Source organism: Oratosquilla oratoria, chromosome 21 (genome assembly GCF_046742065.1).
Source record: "Oratosquilla oratoria isolate Oo_2021 chromosome 21, ASM4674206v1, whole genome shotgun sequence".
NCBI classification, from domain to species: domain Eukaryota; kingdom Metazoa; phylum Arthropoda; class Malacostraca; order Stomatopoda; family Squillidae; genus Oratosquilla; species Oratosquilla oratoria.
The window spans coordinates 909,689-927,525 of record NC_134797.1 but is presented as its reverse complement, the minus strand read 5'-3'; the positions used below and the strand labels follow the sequence as shown (position 1 = coordinate 927,525).

The 17,837-nt window shown below is 44.0% G+C and overlaps 1 long non-coding RNA gene across 1 annotated transcript; it reads left to right on the top strand.

Moving 5' to 3' along the window:
• Positions 1–9,925: 9,925 nt before the first annotated feature.
• Positions 9,926–17,771, top strand: LOC143036606 (uncharacterized). The gene is made up of 4 exons (XR_012967378.1): positions 9,926–10,036; positions 10,427–10,470; positions 11,438–11,474; positions 17,668–17,771. It is a non-coding gene; the product is annotated as an uncharacterized LOC143036606 (long non-coding RNA).
• The last annotated feature ends 66 nt before the right edge of the window (positions 17,772–17,837 follow it).

The following is a 17,837-nucleotide window of genomic DNA, read 5'->3' as shown; positions in this document are numbered from 1 at the left end:
CCATATATATATATATATATATATACAAGCATATTTAGATAAAGAAAATATAAGAAAAAGAGGAAAAGAGAGAGAGTGAAAGAGATGCAAATAGGCAAGATGGAGATGCATAGATACATACATAGAGACACTAGGAGACAGATATAGAGAGGAGAGAGAGTGGGTGTGTTTTTTTTTCTCACTCCCGGACTGTACGACTTCAAGGCTCCACGGCTCCACGGCTCCACGGCTCCACGGCTCCACGGCTCCACTTCTCCACGGCTCCCCGGTTCCACGGCTCCACGGCTCCACGGCACCACGGCTCCACGGCTACATGATTCCACTGCTCCACGGCTTCACAGCTCCACGACTCCAAAGCTCCACGGCTGCAAGGCTCCACGGCCCCACTTCTCCAGTTCTCCAGGGCTCCACTTCTCCACGGCTCCAAGGCTCCACGGCTTCACGGCTTCACGGCTCCACGGCTCCACGGCTCCACGGCTCTACGACTCCAGTTCTCCACGGGTCCACGGGTCCACGGGTCCACGGGTCCACGGGTCCACGGGTCCACGGGTCCACGGGTCCACGGGTCAACAGGTCCACGGGTCCACGGCTCCACGGGTCCACGGATCCATGGGTCCACGGTTCCACGGCCCCATGGCTCCACGACTCCACGGCTCCACTTCTCCACAGCTCCATGGCTCCACTTTTCTATGGGTCTACGGGTGCATGGTCCACGGGTCCACGACTCCACGGCTCCAGGGCTCCACGGCTTAACCTCTTCACGGCTCCACGGCTCCACGGCTCCACGGCTCCACGGCTCCACGGCTCCACGGCTCCACGGCTCCACGGCTCCACTGCTCCACTGCTCCACGGCTCCACGGGTGCAGGGGTCCGCAGGTCCACGGCCCCACAGGTCCTCGGCTCCACGTCTCCACGGCTCCACGGCTCCACGGCTCCACGGCTCCACGACTCCACTGGTCCACGTTTCCACTTCTCCACGACTCCACTTCTCCACGCCTCCACGGCTCCACGAGTGCACGGGTCCACGGCTCCATGTCTCCACGTCTCCACGGCTCTATTGCTCCACGACTCCACTTCTTCACGGGTCCATGGCTCCACGGCTCCACTTCTCGACGGCTCCACAACTCCACGACTCCACTTCTCCACGGCTCCACGGCTCCACTTCTCAACGGCTTCACGGCTCCACAGCTCCACGGCTCCACTTCTCAACAGCTCCACGGCTACAGGGCTCCAGGGCTCCACTGCTCCACGATTCCACTTCTCCACGGCTCCACGGCTCCACTTCTCCGGGTCCACGGCTCCACAGCTCCACGGCTCCACTACTCCACGGCTCCATGGGTGCACGGGTCCACGGCTCCACGGCTCCACGGCTACACTGCTCCACGACTCCACGACTCCACGGGTCCACGGCTCCACGGCTCCACGGCTCCACGGCTCCACGGCTCCACGGCTCCACGGCTCCACGGCTCCACGGCTCCACGGCTCCACGGCTCCACGGCTCCACGGCTCCACGGCTCCACGGCTCCATGGCTCAATGGCTCCACGGCTCCACGGCTCCACGGCTCCCCGGGTCCACTGCTCCACGACTCCACTTCTCCACGGCTTCGCGGGTCCACTTATCCACGGCTCTACGGCTCCACGGCTCCAGGGCTCCGCGGTTCCACGGCTCCACTGCTCCACGACTGCATTACTCCACGGCTACACGGCTACACGGCTCCACGGCTATATGACTCCATGACTCCACGACTCCACTTCTCCACAGCTCGACGGGTCCACGGGTCCACGGGTCCTCGGGTCCACGGGTCCACGGGTTCACGGCTCCACGGCTCCACGGCTCCACGGCTCCACGGCTCCACGGCTCCATAGCTCCACGGCTCCACGACTCCACGGCTCCACGGCTCCACTGCTCCACTGCTCCACGGCTCCACGGCTCCATGGCTCCTCGACTCCACTTCTCCAGAGATCCACGACTTCACTTTTCCACGGCTCCACGGCTCCACGGTTCCACGGCTCTATTTCTCTACGGCTCCACGGCTCCACGGTTCGACGGATCCACGGGTCCAAGGGTCCAAGGGTCTCAATAAACTTCCGAGTAGTTCAGTGATGGATTCTTGCAATAAGTGAATAGTTGGCTCATTACTTTGAAACATTAAATTTATTTTCTCAAATTTAGGAAGAATATAATCTAAGAATGTAAGATACATTTTCACTGAGGGATCTCGCATCTTTTCAATTATATTTTGAATTGAAAGTAACCTTAGTTCTGATTTTTTTTCGATGAAGTAAAGCCTTAGAGGTTGCCACTGCTCCAAGATGCGAGCTACAGCTTCATGGTATGAGAGCCAGCGTGTTTGATAGGGGTGCAGGATCTTATGTGGCTTGACATTGCAAAAATTTTGAAAAATCTTTAACACCGTGCTTCCTTTTGGCACTATGAGAAAAGAAGGAATATGTATCTCTTAGCAGATCTTCACATTTACGAGGAAGTTGTTTAGCTGCCTCTGATGCTGCAAGGTGGATGGAATGACATATACAGCGAAATACTGTTATGCCAGGCAAACTATCTTTGAGGCGGTTGGTTAAAGTGTTATTTTCTCCCATTGTGTTTGAGGCACCGTCCGCTGCAAATCCAATAAAATTACTCCTTGGGATGTTATGACTATCTAGTGTCTCCATTAACTTTTCATGTAAGTTCTCCCCTGTTGATCCCACAGAACTACTGCTATAAAGGTTGATCAAAGAGAAGAAACACGTGTTTATTTTGTGGCTAGTCAAGTCAAAATACCTTACGAGTACAGCACATGTTTTGGTGCAACTGACATCGGTTGTCTCATCTATTATGATTGAGAATTTGTATATCCTCAGCTTCTTCACGAGATCTTCTGTGATGACGTTGGCCAGTGACTTCATGGTCTCGGTACATTTTGTCTTATGCATGTGAATCCCCTGGGCAATTGCAGAGTCAGGAAACAAAACTTTTATTAACTCCACCATATGGTCAATGATGAATAATGAAAGATTTTGCTCTGCAATGAATGCCATCAGGAGAGCCACAACTACAGCAACGCTGGCACCAACCTGAAAAGGATTTCAACTATGTTATACACGTATTTTTGACTCATTAGATGTATCATTTTTGAGTTAACATTTATCCTTAAACTTGCTCTCTATTCATATCAAATAGATAAGTAAATAGGAAATTATATATAACCCTACAGGAGATGATGAAGTCTCTTGCTTGGGTAGATCTTCGAATTTTTGCGCATTGAGGATATGCATCTTTGTCTCCTTGTGCCTTGTTATGGCTGTCAAATGGGCCCCAAACTGTCTCTTGCAGAATACGCAGCTTGCCTTCTCAGGGTCTTCTATTACGGAAGACAACCATGGTTAGAAAGTAGGGTGAGCCATTCAGACATCTCTAAATTCCCTCTTAGGAGCCATATCAATCTGAAAATTACGTAAAAATGATAATTAACTACAATACCCACCTAATATAGAGATTACGTCTAAAATGAACACGTTTTAATGCAACAAAGGTAGAGTTATTACTGAAAAGAAAACAAAGACTTACCTGGTCAGTGGACGTGGGTGTAATAACAGCCATGGTAGAGAATGGTGACGAAAACAAAACCCCGCCAATATATGACGTCATGTTTAATACGCCATCTATGTCACTTACAATAAATTGTTATATTCTTGAAATCTTAAAAAAATACAAAAAAAAAATACAGACGAAATACATACATACATATACCAATGCCTTTTCCCCCTTACAAGGGAGGCAGCCAAAAAGGGAAAGGCATAAAATCATTTCCACCCATTCCATCCCCGAATACACTCCACACCCCTCCACCCTCCCTCTTATCTGAGCACCTCCTGGATGACGGGTCATCCCTGCACCTTGTCCACTGCCCTGGGTCAGAAGCAGTGTCGTAAGACACAGCACATCCACAGCAAGGCCGCTTCATTGAATCGGCGACCCCCCGTCTCCGTCCCCCCATTGCATAAAAGGAGAGGATGGGGAGAAATCCCTTCGGGCTGCGTCAAATTTTGCTCACACATACTACCTCCCCCCACACCCCCCCGCCCATTCCACCTCATGCTATCACAACATCATCCACATACAGCCATTCTCCATTCACCCCTGTCTTCTGTCCTCTCTCGTCCTTCCTCAACAGACATTCCCCTCTTCCCCAAAGCCCCCTTCACCCCATCCATCCACCTCATCCTAGGACGTCCCTTCATGTTCACTCCCTCCACATCTGCCTTCCATACCTCTTTTACTAGTCTTTCTTCACTCATTCTTTCCATGTGTCCAAACCATCCTAATATTCTTTCATCAACCCTATCTCCCAGCTCCTTTTCCACCCCTGTTCTCCTCCTCACCTCCTCACCCCCCCCCCCCCTTTCCGTCCCCTCATGCAGAAAAGGAAAAGACGGGGAGAAATCCCTTCGGGCTGCGTCAATTTTTTTTTTTTTCTCATACATACTTCCTCACCCCCATCCCCCACCCACTCCCCCTCATGCATCACAGCATCATCTATACATAATCCCTCTCCATTCACCCTTATCTTCTGTCCTCTCCAACTCTTCCTCCACAGACATTCCTCTCTTTTGTAATGCCCCTTTCACTCCATCCATCCATCTCATCCTAGGATGCCCCCTCATATTCACTCCTTCCACCTCTGCCTTCCACACTTCTTTTACTAATCTTTCTTCACTCATTCTTTCCATGTGTCCAAATCATCCTAATACTCTTTCATCAACCCTATCTCCTAACTCCTTTTCCACCCCTGTTCTCCTCCTCACCTCCTCATTTCTCACTCTATCTAGCCTAGTAACCTCCATCATACTTCTCAGACACTTCATCTCAAACACATTCAAACTCCTTCTCTCTTCTTCTCTTATGTTCCACGTTTCTGTCCCATACAGTGCTGTTGGCACAATCACTCCTTCATACATTCTCCTCTTAGCATCCATTCCCAAATGTCTATTCCTCATTACACTCTTTAATCCACCAAGGCATTTACTCGCTTCTCTCAATCTACATTCTACCTCGACCTTCACTCCACCTTTTCCTGCCACATTTGCACCCACGTATCTAAAACTATCCACTTCCTCCAGTCGCTCTCCCTTAATGCTTACTTCCAGTCTGCTGCCACTTTCACTCCTTGTACATCTCATCACCTTACTTTTACCCACATTTATCTTAACTTTCTTCCATCACATACTCTCCCAAACTCTGCCATCAACTTCCTCAATCCCTCCTCCGATCCTGCCACAAGCGCAGTGTCGTCCGCAAACAACAGCTGGCTCACCTCCCACTTTTCTCCATTTTCTTTAACCATCTTCAATCCCTTGCCCACTACCCTTGCATTTACCTCTCGCACCACCCCATCCATGTATAAGTTGAACAGCCAGGGTGACATAACGCATCCTTGACGAAGTCCCACCTTTACCTCGAACTACTCACTCTCTCCATTTCTAATCCTGACACAAGCTCTACTACTCTCATAAAAACTCTTGACAGCTTCCAGAAGCTTTCCTCCTATCCCGTATATCTGCATAACCTCCCACAGTGCCTTTCTGTGTACCCTATTGTAAGCCTTTTCCAGATCCATAAAAGCCCAAAAAACATCCTTCCCCTTTCCTATAGCTTTCTCACATATCTGTCTTACCACAAAGATCTGATCTACACAACCTCTACCTGTCCTAAATCCACACTGTTCCTCACCAATTACTCCCTCTATTCCTCTCCTAATCCTCTCAATCAAGATCCTCCCATAAGCCTTCCCAACTACACCTAACAAGCTAATCCCTCTGAAACTACTACACTCACACTTTTCCCCTTTTCCCTTGTAAAGTGGAACTATACAGGCACTCCTCCAGTCCTCCGGCACTTTAACCTCTCTCCAGCAAACATTAGATAACCTCACCAGCCAGTCCATCATCACTGTACCTCCTTTTTTTAGACATTCTGTATGGCATCCATCCAGACCAGGTGCCTTACCTACTTTCATCATCTTAACAACTGCCTTCACTTCATCCTTCCTTATTTTTCCTCCATTTTCCTCACTTATCACTCTCATTTTCATAGCATTTCCCAGTGTAACTATCTTTCCCTCCCTATCCTCCTTCACATTTAGCAACTCCCTAAAATATTCTGCCCATCTTCCCCTTACTGCCTTCTCTTCCATTATCATCTCTCCATCTGCAACTTTTACCTTTTCTTCTCTACTTGATTCGCCTCCTCTTCCTCTCCTAATTTCTTTCCAAAACATCTTTCTATTACTTTCAAAAATTTCTGTCATACTCTTACCCCATTTCACATCTGCTCTCCTCTTTGCAACCTTTATCTTTTGCTTTACTTCTCTTTTCTTTTCTTTGTACCTCTCATATGTCTCCCTCGTCCTATTTTATAACCAATCTGTGAAAGCTCGCTTCTTCTCTTCTACAACCTTCTTTGTTTCCTCATCCCACCATTGATTACCCTTTCTTCTACTTCCCCCTGTCCTTCTTGTTCCACACACCATCCTTGCACACTTTATGACTCCCTCCTTGAACCATCCCCATTCCTCCTCCACACCCATCTCTACTCTATCCTTTACTCCCTCCCACTCCTCCTTCAGCTTCTTCTTGTACTCCTTCTCCTTTTCCTTTTCATTCAAAGAGTTCACTCTAAGCACCTCCCTACCTTTTGTCCCTTTCCTCTTTCTCCATCTATCCTCCACTCTCAACTTACCTTCCACCAAAAAATGATCTGATATTCCCCCACCCTCTCCCCTTAGCACATGTACATCCTTAACTCTTCCTATCATAATCCTATTTACCACTACATAATCCATTAACGCTCTGTCTACCACCCTTCCCTCCACCACCCTCTCCCATGTGTACTTATGCTTGACTTTCTTCCGAAACACTGTATTTGCTATCATCAACTCTCTTTCTAGACACATTTCCACCATCAACTCTCCACTACGATTCTTTTCTGGAACTCCACATTTCCCAACCACTCCATCGATTGGATCATTTCCTACCCTATCATTAAGGTCTCCCAGTACTATTACACTGACATTTCTTCCTAAATCCTCTATGGACTCATTTAGATCTATCCAAAAGGCCTCCCTTTCTTCTACACTCTTCTCACTGCCAGGCCCATATGCACTTACAAAGACCCACATCTCCTTCCCCGTTTCATTTTCAACCACATTATCCATGAGGAAACCTCCTTCCACTCCACTACCCGTTTACATATCTCTTCACTTAGTAGAATAGCCACACCTTCCCTCCCTCGCCCTCTCTTCACTCCTGATAATCTCCCACTTACACTCCCAAACTTACACTCACCCTTCCCTTTCAACTTAGTTTCACTCAAAGCCAACACATCCATCTTTCTTCTCACAAACATACTACCTATCTCTTTCCTTTTACTCTCATCTGTACCACATCCACGCACATTAAAAGACCCAAACCTTAGGGTGCTGCTCCGAGAACTTCCAGCCCCTCTTATGCCTTCTCTTTTTTTTGTTTAGGAATATCCCCTGTTGGGCTACAAGGAGAAGGATGCCTAGTCCCAATCCCCGTCCCTTTCTTCTCGCCTCTTATGATCCAAGTGGGAATACTTGGTGGCATTATTCTTTTCCCCCACCACAGGGAATTCCCCCGTCATAGAAAAATAATACTCAGAGAAATGGTACAGGACAGCAACAAGGGGTTAGGGGACAGCTTAACGGAGGGACAGTCCAAGATCGAGAGAATACAAGGTCTCCTCGCGCGCATGTTGTGACGTCATTTGAAGGGGAGCCCACAGAGAAAATGGTGAAAACGTAAGTGAAAATGTTAGGTAAAAGAGAAAACGTACAGGCACCACAGAGTTTCTGGGAGACTTATCATTTTTTTATGTTCTGCAACCATTAAAATGGGGGTTTCATTTTGGAAAAATGTTCTTGTGGTTTATCTTTGACATACTTAATAAAGAAACAGACGATGCAGTTAAACTGGTGATTGACGTAAACGCCATCTAGTGAGAGAGCCGCACAGTAAAATGTATGTGGACGATGCGGCTCTCCGTGAGCTTTCCCGTCTTTCCTATATAGTCTTTGGGCCAAGCACTTCTAGTGACGTCAATGCGCAAACGACCTAAATACTGGATAGCTGTTGAGTAGACCTTGTATTCTCTCGATCTTGGGACAGTCGTAGTATAAAAGTGTCATAATTTCTCTATGAACAGAGTGACGCAAATTCCTGGACAGTGGAAGAAGGTGGTAGATGAGGTGGTGTGGGTAACACGTACCTTAAGTGATTGATGAAGGGAGGGGGAAGATAGCTGCAGTTGGGGAACCGAAGTCCAGGTGATTTTTATCACATCTCGGGACCACTCGCCTTCCCTCCAAGGCAAGCGTGAATAAATCAAAGAGGGGTGTGGGGACAACTCATAAAGAGAACCGTTCTAGGCTAATGAAACCCAGAACTCCTATCGTGAGTTTTAATGAATTGGAAAATTAGACACTGAAATTAAGCTACTTGACATTAAATAAGGGTTTTAACAGTTGGGTTCACATACATACATACATCCTATCTATTCCCTGCGCGCGTTCCTAGCTTAAGAAATTGTTGGTTAATGTGTACTTATTATTGTCTTGCTTGTGGAGACGTCTTCAATTAGCCTGATCTCCTGCTGAGCTACGATCGGCGCCACTTCGTTTGGTGGGGGCGGGGAGTGGACGGCCTGGGTGGCTGCAGTGGGGGTTGAGAGTCACTTCGTCGGCGTACCTCCCGTTCATCGCACTACACTCAGTTTTTGCTTGAGGGGTTTATACCCAAATAATCGTCACTCGATTTATTCCCGAGGATATAAATCCCCAACAGTCACTTGAGGGAGGAAAGGACGCGCTTAATATTCCGAGATAGAGCGGTCTGACCTCCTTTTTCGAACTCGATGCTTAGACTGCCCCTGTCCTGCGACAGGTCAGGTCACGATGTCCGCTAGCCGGCTTCCGACGTTGCCAATAGTACTATGTCTCCGTCCCTAGTTGCGAAGGGTACTACGAATAATGTTCATGCGGGAGGGTGACACAGTTCCAAGTGTTCTTTGAGGTAGACACTGTTCACGAGCGGGTTAAACACAGTCCTAATAATTCTAATTACCTAACTTAAAACAAATATGTGGCAGCGCGCAGGGGGGGGAGGGGGTGTGTTTGAGTGCTTTGTATGAGTGCGGACCGTTGAGCATGGCTCCGAGAACACAAATCAAAAGGGGGGGGGGGTGTGTTTGAGTGCTTTGTGTGGGCGCGAATCGTTGAGCATGGCTCCGAGAACACAAATCAAAAGGGGGGGGTGTGTGTTTCTAGATATTAGAAGTCTCTCCCTTCGTTAAGGCATTGAATTGGTTGTCAAAAATGACATGACAAATAAAGAGGATATCGAGGAGGAGAAAAGATGCAGCTACTAGAAGTCTTAAGGACTGGAAATTCCCCCGACTATGGGGAATGAAGGGCTGATACGGAGAGAAAACAGACGAGAAAATGGGAAGGGAGACAACGAGCTGGGTGTCACAATTTAAAAAATTGTGACACAGAGTTTTCCTCTATCATAGACAAAATGATGTGTGGCTCTGGTCCGTAGGGGCGCCCCATATAGACTCTAAAGTATCAACTGCATGCTACTTTGCCACAATAACAAGCAGCCAATATCGCAGACGGACAAAATATATATATGAATATTAGATTCCGTTCACTTCGAACTGATGCGCATAGTAAAGAACTCAATTATCTAAAGTTTTCATTGTCTATATACATATCAATAGTAATAATGCCTTTAATAGTCTATATTGATATTTATTATAAATTAATTTTCATTAAATTCATTAGAAAACAGAAGAAGAATAAAATTCTACATTTACTCTACATATTCTACGAATTGTCGACACAGCGTCATCAGTAACTTTTGTTTTCCACAATAGCAGACGAATTCTACACTTCGACAGCACAAATGATCACCTGTGGCTATGAACTCTGGACTTGTGCATCATAGATGGGTTAGTTTGATAGATGGTTATGAACAAAGTTGACTTTGACAAACTAGTAATTAGTTGTGGAGTAGTTGGGTCAGGTTTTTTTTTGTATGGACTAGCCCATCAGTTTCATCAGTATTTCCACCACCTGAAAACTATTATAATTATAATCGTAATGGTTAATGCCCCTCACCACCACCTTTCATCCTGTTATTCTATGCTCTATTTTGTAAAGGACGTTTTGTTGATTTCTGGAAACCAGGGTGTGGAAATTTGCAGTTCTTAGTTGTTTGGAGATCGTGTAAAACATGATAAGCCACATATCAAATTCGTTGGTTGGGTGAAACTGAATTGACCGTTGTAATTAATTTCTTGTTTAAAGCTTGCAATTTATTTCAACTTTTTCATTTGCAGATGGGAATGATTGATGCACTCATTGCTGTTGCTGCAACAATGAGGTATGTAAGGTTATTAGTCACAATCTTTTATCAGTGGCAGGTGAGTTTTGATCTGCATTATTATAATGCAGATCAAAACTCATCTGCCACTAATAAAAGATTGTGACTAATAACCTTACATACCTCATTGTTGCAGCAACAGCAATGAGTGCATCAATCATTCCCATCTGCAAATGAAAAAGTTGAAATAAATTGCAAGCTTTAAAATGATTATAAAGCTATTGCCTAGGCCCAAGGTCAGTTGTAACATCAGTATTTCTTGCATTTTGTCAGCCATCTCTCCCCTCCTCTTCTAGCTGTGAGTGATGGCATAGAAACCATTTCACACCAATACAATAGGGATACAAATACAAATTTTATTCCACAGAAGTCTGGGAATGAGGACAAATACTACCTGAAGTGGGTTTTACAATGATAGATGAGGCAACAGCTATGGTAGTGGCATTGCAAGTTTTCTAATTATTCAGTCTATTGTTAATTTTTTTTCTTACATAATTCTTGTCAAACATGGTGGGAGTGGATTTTGTGCCTTTGTTTTTGGCTACCTCCCTTGTAAGGAGGAAAAAGCTGTTGGTATGTATGTGTTCTCCCTTCATCACCCATTCCCCCACTTAAGGAGATGCATATTAATTTTTACTTCCTTTTTGTGCAGAAACTTTTTGATAGGCTATGTGATGCTTTTTTTTCTCCCCAGACATTTCTTCTCTCCTTGCTCTTGTGCTTACATTCTCTTTTCTCCAGATTGAGAAAGGCTTTCACATACCATACACATCACATGCACGTCATGGGTCATAACGTAGTGTCTCAAACGGTTCAGCTAGAAAATGCTGGATCCAAATTTTATATGATGAGAATATTGACAAGCATATGTCTGATAACATGATGCTAAATTTTTAACCTGAGTTAAGTGTTAGATTAAATTTTGTTTGCAAATGTGTAGGAAATTTGACATTTGAAATCTTTGCAGGTCTGAATAGAACCTGGGACTCCTACATGTCATCAAGGTAAGCATAACCCATAGTATTTATACTAAATGTAGATGTACTGAATATTGGTCTCTTGGCATGGAAGAGTAGTATACTCTAGACCAGTGTTTCTTAACCTTTTTACCCTTGCGTAACCTTTGAAATAAATTACGTCTCAAGGAACCCTTGCGCCCCCCCCCCCAAAAAAAAAGTATATCTTTCTAGTTTTATTGTCATTGTGATAATAGGTTAGATAGGGTGATGTCTATTACATTATTACAATAACCAAGACTATGTCGTGCATGGTTAATTATATTACGTATATGCATACATATACCAAGGCTTTTTCCCCCTTACAAGGGAGGTAGCCAAAAAGGAAAAGGCATAAAATCATTCCCACCCATTCCATCCCTGAATACACTCCACATCCCTCCACCCTCCCTCTTATCTGAGCACCTCCTGGATGACGGGTCATCCCTGCACCTTGTCCACTGCCCTGGGTCAGAAGCAGTGTCACAAGACACAGCACATCCACAGCAAGCCCGCTTCATTAAATCAGCAACCCCCCCTCTCCGTCCCCCATGCATAAAAGGAGAAGACAGGGAGAAATCCCTTCGGGCTGCGTCAAATTTTTCTCACACATACTACCTCACCCCCCATTCCCCCGCCCAATCCACCTCATGCATCACATCATCATCCATATACAACCATTCTCCATTCACCCGTCTTCTGTCCTCTCCCGTCCTTCCTCAACAGACATTCCCCTCTTCCCCAAGGCCCCCTTTGCATTACGTATATGAAATTAAATAAAAAAAAATAAAAAGTGCATTAGCTTATCTCGCTTGTTCTTGCGGAACCCTGGTTGAGAAACACTGCTCTAGACAACCAAAATCGAATGTGCCATGATCAGAGATTGAGACATTGATGGATGAAATGATGGTCTTGCTGCATTGCTTGTGATCTGGGGACAAGAATGGCCCTCCATCCACAAGATGTAATAAGTCATTCTTTTACCCTGTATGTTGATAACCCCAGAAAATGCGATCAAGCTTGTTCACGGAATATGGGGGTCCCTCAGATACAACTACAAATATAAAGAGGATGCTTGCATCCTTGTATACTTGCATCTTGTTATGCTAATGTCAGCATCATCATGTACTAGTTGATGTAAGATAAGGTTGTAAGAATGGTTGTAGTTGGGAGATGCTAGGAGTGTCGAGTTCCACAGGGAACTGGCCAGCAAGAATAAAGTGGGTGAATTGAATTGAATTGAATTGAATTTTATTCGGATACAATCATACATACAATAAGTACAATACATACAAGACTCAATATTATACACAGTATATATAATTGTACATCCGAGGATGGCACAGAAAGTCAAAAGACTTATTTCCACTGTGGTCCTCATATTACAATTAGGAAAGGATTATCATAGAAAAGCTAGGTTATACGAAGTGTAAATTAGGATTATAAGAAGTGTAAATTAAACATATAAACTATTTTCTTCAGAGAGAACAGTGTCTAAAAGATAAAATTTAACTGATTTTTTAAAACTACTTTTAGATACAATTGATTGAATGTTGGTCGGTAACGAGTTCCAAGCAATAGCACCAGTGTATTTGAAAGTACTTTTCCCTAACGAACTATTAAACCTAGGTACAATGACAGATGACCTACTAGAACGAGTTCTCAGGGAACGAGCATTTCTGACAAGTGTAAACGTATCTGACAAATAACTGGGACAAGAGTCATTCACAATTGGTGAACATGATTAAGCTTTAACTGAGCAACACATTTCTCAACAGGTAATCAATTTAACAGTTTAAAATGCGTATAATCTAGATGAGTACGTGGATGAATTTTCAAAACGGTCCTGATTAGTTTGTTTTGACATGTTTGAAGATTACTCTTAGATTTTTTAGATAGGTTGCTATACCAGGAAGAACAAGCATAGTCAATATGACACTGAACCAGGGCTGAAGCTAGTAACTTCGTTGTCTCTACATCTAGGTATTTTTTTATTCTTGCCAAAGATTTTGTTCTGGAGCTGACCCTTTTAATTATTTTTTGTGCCATAACTTCTCCCGACACATTTTGATCAATTTCTGTTCCAAGATATTTGACAACAGACCTAGGTTGAATACTAGTATCATTACATTGGATATTGAAGTTGGGAGCATTTTTGAGTTTTTGATTGGAGCCAAAGAGAATGGATTCTGTTTTACCTAGATGTAGAGACAATTTGTTATCCAACAACCACTTGCTGACATTCAATAACTCTTCACTGAGTAACGTCTCAATCCTATTTACATCTTTGCCAGGAACTAGTAAGGCTGAATCATCGGCATACAACAGCAGTTTACAGTTCACAGCAGCTTTCATGTCATTCACATACAAAAGAAACAACAGCGGACCTAAAATGCTACCCTGTGGGACACCACATGTTATTTTTGCTGCTGTTGATGTTGAACCATTTACATTCACAATCTGTTCTCGACCTGTTAGATAAGACCTCATCCAATTAACAACATCTGATTTGAAGCCTAACGCTTGTAGTTTGAATAATAGAATATCATGATTTACAGTATCAAAGGCTTTCTGGAGATCTAGCATAACCATTCCACAGTAATTACCTCTGTCAATTTCACCTTTGATGTAATCAGTCAAAGTGACCAAACATGCATCAGTAGAATATGATTTTCGAAAGCCTGATTGTAAATCATAGAACAAGTTATTGCTTTGAATGTATTCATAAACCTGGTTATAAACAACTCTTTCCAAGACCTTCGATATAATACCGAGCACTGAGACTGGCCTATAGTTACCGGAATCTGTTTTGCTACCCTTCTTGTACAAAGGAGTAACTTTTGCTAATTTAAAATCTTTGGGAACTTTGCCCTGTTGAATCGAAGTATTGATTATGTGAGTGATACAGGGAGTAATCTGCTCAGCTGAGTCATTCACAAATCTGGCTGGAATATTATCTAGTCCGGTAGCCTTAGACCTGTTAACAGTCTTCAACATTTTATACACATCTACATTAGCAACCGTAGACAGAGCAAAGGTGTCATAGGATACACCCTGATTCCAATAATAATTATTAATGTGTTCTTGGCCAAAATGACCTGACGGTACTGGTAAATTATTTACGAGGGTGGTAGCAATGGTGGTGAAAAAGGAGTTAAATTTTTGAGCCACCGCTACTTTGTCGAAAGTAACGATCCCATTAACATTAAGACCAATGTTACTACTTTTGGATTTTAGATTTTTGGAAGAACCTAACTGTTTGATTGTTTGCCATAGTTTTTTTGGGATTGTTTTTGTTGGTTTGGAGAGAATCTTTGTAATATCCTACCTTAGCTCTGTCTACCATAACCTGAACCTTGTTCCGTACCTTCTTATACATAGCGAAAATAGATTGATCTTTTGTTTTCTTATACTCTTTTAAAGCCTTATCTCTCCTGTTGATCATTTTCAAGATGTCACCAGAAAACCACGGCTCAGAACGTTGTTTTATTCTGATTGATTTTACTGGAGCTAAATTGTCTAATACCCCCAAGAACAGTGCTTTAAAATTATTCCAAGCTTGATCAACATCTGTACAATTTACGACTGAAAACCATTTAACCGCGGACAACCTTTCGCAGAACAATTCCTTGCTGTAATGCTTTAGAGAATGAACTTTTATGGTTTTATGCTGATTGATTTGTTGTTTGGAAACTTTCCTGATACAATACGTTGCTCTATGGTCACTCAAACCAATATCAATTACTCCACTAGAACATATTTTCTGAACATCTGATACCAAAATAAGATCAATTACAGAATTAGCAGTGGCACATACTCTGGTGGGTTCTGTGGTAATTTATTTCAGATCATTCATTGAACAGAATGACTTTAGCGCATTATGCAGAGTATTCGAGGTTGATTCTACATGAGTATTCAAGTCGCCAGTTATAATCACTTCTTTGTTCAGAAAGTCTGTGGTATTGGAACACAAATCCTCAAGCTTACTATAGAAGTCATGTTGCCAGGGCGGTCTATAGCAGGCACCTACGAGGATAGGCTTAGATTTTGGCAAGAGAATGTTTATCCACAAAGCCTCTAACTCACTGTTCATGTCTGTCCGTTGCTCAAACGCGATGTCGTTGCGTATGTAGACAGCCATGCCTCCTCCAACCCGGTTACGATCTCTCCTCACGATGGTGTAGTTGTTGATCTCTACCTCCGGATCCGCTATCGTATCGTCCAGCTTGGTCTCGGTGAAGCATAATACTGCAGGGGTAGTCCTCCGGGTAATCTCTCGTACCTCGTCCAATTTTGATGTCAGGCTGCAAATGTTCAAGTGAACAATTTGTAGGCCCTTGCCCAACAAACAGGACAGCTTGGCATCCATCTCATCGGCCCTCACGGGGCCAGGGCATTGATGAATGTCGCCAGATAATAGCAAACATATTGCTATTATAACACTGTTGCTTCCGGGTTATATGTTGCTTACCTCGGAAGTACACGAATGTGTTCCGACCCTGACCTTGTTGCTGCGCTTGGTAATGGAAGAGGGCAATAGTAGGTGTTTGTATATAGTCCATCGGCCAAATCCAAAGTGTTTGCAACAGCCATCACAAGTCGAATAGTTCTCAATCCGATCTTTAACCTTATGGTCGCATTTTGGAACCTCTGAACTTCTCAACCGACCCGAAAAGTTGATGAAAATCACTAATACCTGGAGGGCCAAAATGATGCCAACTTTACCCTTCATCATGATGTTATATATTCGAATAAAGTACGTACGTTAGGTTATAATACCGCTGACGACATGAAGCTAGAATTATCTTGGACGAGGCATACAGATCGAGTTCCATAAACACTGTATTGCTCGCGGTGGATGCGAGGGAGGGGGGAGACGGAGGGGTGGAGGAGGAGGAGGAGCAGTCACTCCGACCAAAACCTTTTACTCGGTTTGAGAGGTGCGGTTGGGGGGTGGGTAGATTGATTATGACCCTCTCCGACACTGGCACCTTTGTTCAATTTACAGGCACGCTCGGCTTCGGCCCACTGGCATGTCGTTTTCTCCATACAAATTTCAAATTTGTTTTCTTAATTGCGGCTGCCACTGGCTCAGCTAGTTACCGCAATTGAGAGCCATGGTTAGATTAACCATTCACAAGTCACTAGAAACCTATCCCCTCCTTTGGCACTCCCCCCCCCCCCCCGCGCGAAAAATCCCTAGATAAACGGGAGCCTCACACACACACACACACACACGTCTACACGTTTTGCTGTGGAGTTGCCCTTTTGATGCATTCTCTTAAACCCAAGTAGTGATGGGAGCAGGATAACTTTGTCTGTAAGCATTGGTAAATGGTGCTTAACCCATCGCCCCTAATTCTAAAGAGGGAAAGTACCTTTGGTGCAAGTTATGCATATGTGAAGGTTGTGGAATATTGAGCCAATTTGATCTTAAATAAGGAGAGTATTGACAAGCATATGTCTTACCATATGATGCCAAGCATATAGTCCAAGTTTAGCATTTAGTAAGGTTGTGGAAGTGGATGTGTAAAATTTTTAACAATGAAATCTGCAGGTTTGGAGTGATGAGAATGGGAAGCAATCTGTAGTTTACACAATACAAGTATACTAGAATCCACTAACTTTACTTGAAATAGTCTTCAGGCATGGAATAGAAATCTCTCTGCCAAGATATTTTTTTCCCCACATAAGGGAGGTAGCCAAATCAAAGGCGCGTACCTGCTTTCATCCACCACCCTTTCCCCTCCTCACATAATAGCTCATGAGTAAATAAAGAGTTTCATAAATCTTCCAGATCTCCCAAAACCGTTCAGTTCATTATCCCACAATTTGTTGGTTGTGCAGTCCCAAAGCAGCTGGCAGTGGGTCCTTGGTACCTCCATTTATTACTAGAGAGAAGCGTGTTACATTAGTCGCTAATTGGAGGAGGCCTCTTGATACCTGTCAGCTCTTGCATTCAAAGGTAGAAGAAATGCAGAGCAAATTGATGAGACCTTGGGACAAGTCTGAAAAAGTTGAAGATAGCAGGGAAGTGACTCTTAGGTCCTTGTAGGCCATTGTTGACCCCACACCTATTGATACCACTGAACAAATCCTAAATTGTAATAGTTACATGATGTGTGTAGGTTGCAATACTAGGCCATTTGCTTTTTATACCAAAGTTGCACTCAAATTTCACTAGCATATTTTTTCCTTTCAGAATGTGGTGAGTCTTCAGTCTGCAATAAAGTTTGTACTTGTGCTGTGGTTTAATTTTATTGCATCTCTAATAATGATGATAATGGAAATCCTTGATTTCACTGAGAGTAAGTCAAAAGGATTCTGACAAGATTACATAATGTTTTATGTGAAGTATTAGTACTGTGGCCT